The following is a 4,540-nucleotide window of genomic DNA, read 5'->3' as shown; positions in this document are numbered from 1 at the left end:
CGAAACCCTGCCCACAGCACCGACCTGGGGACACTGTCTGTACTTTTCATTACTGGCATTTGCTGCTCGCCACTCTGAGACGTTGCATGTGCCACTGGGGTCAGCAGTGGCCCTGAGACAAACCCTGACCTCAGGGGTCACCGCCCAGTAGGTGAAAAGATGACCCGTCGAGGGAAAACAATTCTCCCCACTCCACTGACCGGGATGAACAAATCTGTGTCTGGGGGTTTGGTGGAAATCTCTGGGCAAATCAGATTCTCCCCCTCAAAACCACAGACTCACATTCCATCTGCAATCTCTGGTCACTCAGGGGAGACCCTCAGCTCATTACTGCAATAGTGGTTTGAAGCAAAGTTCGGAAGCCTCATGTCACCACCTACACAAATCCATCAGACGGACAAAGGCAGCGAGAGCAGAGATGAATCATTTTATTACTCTGGGATGGTGGGGTCTTTCCAAACACCACAGAGGGAAAGGTTGATACGTTGGACTGCACGGAAACTTAAAACATCTGGATGGTCAGATACCGTAAACCCAAATGGCCAACCAGGGGAAAGTGTTGCAATAGATACTAAAGGCAAAGAGTTAGTAGCGTTCTCATGAGGTGTTTAAAGGACAAGCACACCTGTAGAAAAATGGGCGAAAGACTGGAACAGACATGTCACAAACTGCACTCCAGCCAATAAGCTTGTGACAAATGCTAGACTTCACTTGAATCAAAGAAACGCACTGAAAGCATCGATGACGTTCAATTTATTTCCCATCAAAGTGGCAAATAATGTTTTAAATTCTAAAACCTATTCCGACCAAAGAACAGAGGAAAGATGGCCCTGCCCTTCGGTGGAAGGGTAAATTGGCGTGTCTTTTTTTGGAGGGTGGAGAGATGGGGCAATGGTGCAGTGAACCAAAAGCCCAACAAAATTCATAAAAATATGTCCTAAGGAAATAGGTTTCTGCATGGAGAGTTGTATGCAAGAATAGTCGTTATGTATCATACCCAAAGCTGGGGACAGTCTGCATAAGTTACAGAAATTATGGTAGAATGGTATGTGGCCGCTGAAGATGCTCAAAAGTATTGATGGCATGGAATGCCCGTGGTACGATGCTAAGTGGAATACAGGAGAGTAACAAAAGCAGAGGACATCGGGTACATGCTGTTTTCTAAGAATGGAGTGAATAATTCAATAGCTAGGTCATCCAGGGCACGTGGATGGATACTGGTCGTCCCTGCACACGCTTGCAGGTGACCAAGGGACCTTCATAAACTTTCTTGCTGTAAATCAGAAGAAATTACATGACAAACCGGTCAGTTTTCTAGCTCACATGCTGACTAATCGTCTTTCTGTTCCCATTGATTTTGTTCTATAAATCACTTTCAATTGAGTTGTTTGGAACCATTATGCAAAGAGGCACGCACTTGAACTAGACCAGCAAACAGGACGCGGAAGACGCCAGCGTCCTCTCAGCGGGCTCCCATCCAGCAAGTCAATCACTGTAATAACAAAGGAAAACACAGCGGGGGCGGGGGCACAATATTTTCCCTGCAATTAAAACGGATTTTTTAAAAGTGAAGGCGGGTGATGGAGAAGTGAACGGGAGCAGCCTGCCTGCGCCTGCCGTTCAGATGCCCGTAGAGACCCTGGGGGCCCAGCCGGGCAGGCTTCCTTCTCAGTCACACCTCCAGGAAGGAAGGGAGGAGGGGGTGGTGACAGGGAGGGGCGTGGCCCGGTGCTGGACACTGCCCGGCCTGCCCGGTGTCCTCGGTGGGCTTCAGGGCACCCCTGCCACGTGCGGGCAGCCAGCCGAGTTCCTCACCTTCCTGGGCGTCGTCTGCCTTGTCAGACCTGAGCTGTGTCATCTCCTTCTCAGATCCGAGAGGCAGGTTGTGAGGCAGAAGTGCAAAGTCTCCATGGGGATTCCGCTGACTTGGGCTGAGAAAAGGAGAAAGAGCTGGGACCTGGGGGCGGCAGCAGGATTCAGAGAACTCGTCCCCAAGAGACAGTGAGGTTTCACTGCAAAGAGCAGGTGAACCCGGAGGTCACCCTCCCGTTGCCCTAGCATCCCACACCACTGGTCCCACCCGTCCAACCTGCTGCTTCCCCTCTCAGGGTGCAGCAAGAGCTGTGGGGGCCACAGCGAGTCTGAGGCTTCCTGCTCCTCCCGAGAGATGTCGGCTGCAGGGGAGTCCTGGGAAGGCCACTGGCTGTGCCTGAGGTGGTGCAAAGAGACAGACATGTGCCCCCTACTCCCTGTGTCTCTGGGTGCCTGGGCTCAGCCTGGGTTCAGCTGGGGCACGGCCGCCCTCTCCTGGCACAGCGAGGCACTGCTCAGAGGGACTCGGACTGGGTTCCAGGCACCACACTATGGTGCTCTCTGTGCTGCTGGAACCCTGTGCTCTTAGGACAGAAGAGGACACTTTCAAAGGACGATGCGACTTTAGAATCCAGCTCCCTCATTTTCAAGACGGGAAACAGGCTGAGAGAAGCATGGAGTCTCAGCAAAGGCTGGCAAAAGGCTCTAGTGCTGGGGAAGGAGAAACAGGCGGAGTGTAGTGTCAGCTCAGGGACCAGACGTGCTGTTCACCCTTATACTGAGGGGATTGTACCGGCTGCAGGATCCCGCCTCACGGGTGAACAGCGGAGGGGCAGGGCTGCGTCTGGCGTTATGCTATGGGCCATCCTGTGCTGGGTCCTGGACACCATCCAGCCACACCCCCCTGGGGTCATGTGGAGGCAGGGCCTCACAGCCTTTAAACCCCAGGATGTGTGAAGTGTACGGGCTCCCAGGCCCAGGCCCCACATTTACCAGCTCTCAGCCACGATTTCTGTCTTCCCTGAATTTTAGGATCTGAGGTCAGAAGCCAGTGCCCCTGCTCCCGTGTGTTATGCCAGAGGCGACCTCTTTGGAGATATGACCCCAGGCCCCAGGGGGTGTTTGCCATGCAGCTTTCCTGGAACCTTGGTTCTCTGGCCACAGGATGCAGCGCCCGCACACTGGGAATGGAATGGAAGCCTGGCTCCCCTGGGGGCCACCCAAATCCAGAACTCTGTTCCGGCCGGGATCCAGCCCAGGCGTGTGAGGGTCAGTGGGGATATTCAGGGGGTCTTTCCCCACCATGCTGGTAAGTCCCACATTGGCCCATATTCTCCTGCACGTAGAAATCTTAAATTTTTGAAACATAAAGTATATGAAACATAAAAGGGAAACATAGGTGGCTGCAAATCCTGCCAGGCGCTGGGTGGGTGGTCCTGGTTAGGGTGCAGCTATCCGTGGGCCTGTGAACAGCCATGGCCGTCTTCCAGGCCCTTTCAGGTCACAACACACAGCCTGGCTGCCAGGGCTGGGGGGCATGGGGAAGCGGTGTGAAGCTACGTTCTTTCTATTTGCCTCGAGTCCCACTCTGTCACCCTCAGGGGCCATCAGGAGGGCTGCTGGGCGCCTCCTCGGGGCTTTCACGAGGTGGGGGACCAGGACACTGGAGCTGGGCTGCCGTGGGCTACCGTGTGCCACCATGAGTGGGCAGCAGCTGGCGAGAGCTGCCGTCAGCAGCCAAACCACGACCGGAGACCGACTGCCTCAGCCGGGGGGGAGCGCAAGGCTCATAATACCAGCATGGGCCAGGGAGCTGTGTCATACACAACTAGACTGAGAAACAACAAACAACGGCTTGAACCGGAGTTGGGGGGGAGAGGGGAGGCGGAAGAAGGGGGGAAAGACATCAGGGAAAAAAAAGAAAGGAAGTGCCCTCACCGGCACTTTCACCCACTAGTCTCCCTGATGCACTCAGCCCTCCTGAGGTCCCAGCTTGGGGAGAGTCCCACACCACCACCACCCCCAGTCCCACTCACTGTGGCTCCTCCGTGTTGTTCCGCCTCAGGCTGTGCTTTTCCGCTGTGGCCTCGCCTGGAGGGGAGGGGCGAGGAAATGGGGCGGATGCCCTGACAGATTTCCTGTCCAGCCTTTGGTCAGGCCTTTGCACCCTCCGTGCCTGTTTATAGCCTGGGGGTGACAGGCTCTGCACCAGCCCTCCTTTCCCCCCACCCCCTCAGTCTCCATCAGCCCTTAGCCACCCAGGGAGCCGGAGGGAATGCTGGGTCCACTTTACAGATGGGCAGACAAGGGCAGAGCACCCTCCAAACCCCCCACCTGCTGCCGAGAACCTCACAGCCCACACAAGACCCGGTTTCCCAAAGAAAGAATTAATGTCTTGTCAAACATTTCCACTCAAGCCCCTGATGATGGGTCACTGTGAAACCCAGCGACAGCCGCCTGACCTGACATTTCCTGAGCACGGAAGCGTGGGCTCTGAGTAATTCTGGGACACAGTTCCCCAGGAAGTGGCCTTGATATGATGGTAATGAGACCAAGAGCAGTTTGGAACCAGTGAAGTCTGGCCCCCACGAGGGCCTCCGAGTCCCTTGGAAATGTCCCCACCCAGGAAAACGCCCCCGCTCGGCGGTCTGCGTCCTGCAGGCAGATGGCCCCTCATGCACACTGGCTCTCCTGCCCAACCCCACAGGAACACACATGGACAACCCCC

At 55.3% G+C, this 4,540-nt stretch overlaps 1 long non-coding RNA gene across 2 annotated transcripts; it reads right to left on the bottom strand.

Annotated features, from left to right (window-relative positions):
* Positions 1 to 406: 406 nt before the first annotated feature.
* Positions 407 to 4,414, bottom strand: LOC141568329 (uncharacterized). Of its 2 annotated transcripts, none has more exons than XR_012491481.1 (3): positions 4,275 to 4,414; positions 3,849 to 3,903; positions 407 to 2,523 (listed from the first exon to the last, which is right to left on the bottom strand). It is a non-coding gene; the product is annotated as an uncharacterized LOC141568329 (long non-coding RNA). The 2 variants fall into 2 exon arrangements; XR_012491480.1 differs by having other exon boundaries at positions 407 to 1,931.
* Between the last annotated feature and the right edge of the window lie 126 nt (positions 4,415 to 4,540).

This window comes from Rhinolophus sinicus, linkage group LG13 (assembly GCF_036562045.2).
Source record: "Rhinolophus sinicus isolate RSC01 linkage group LG13, ASM3656204v1, whole genome shotgun sequence".
NCBI classification, from domain to species: Eukaryota; Metazoa; Chordata; class Mammalia; order Chiroptera; family Rhinolophidae; genus Rhinolophus; species Rhinolophus sinicus.
The sequence above is the reverse complement of the archived record's forward strand: the minus strand, read 5'-3'. Positions and strand labels throughout refer to the sequence as shown.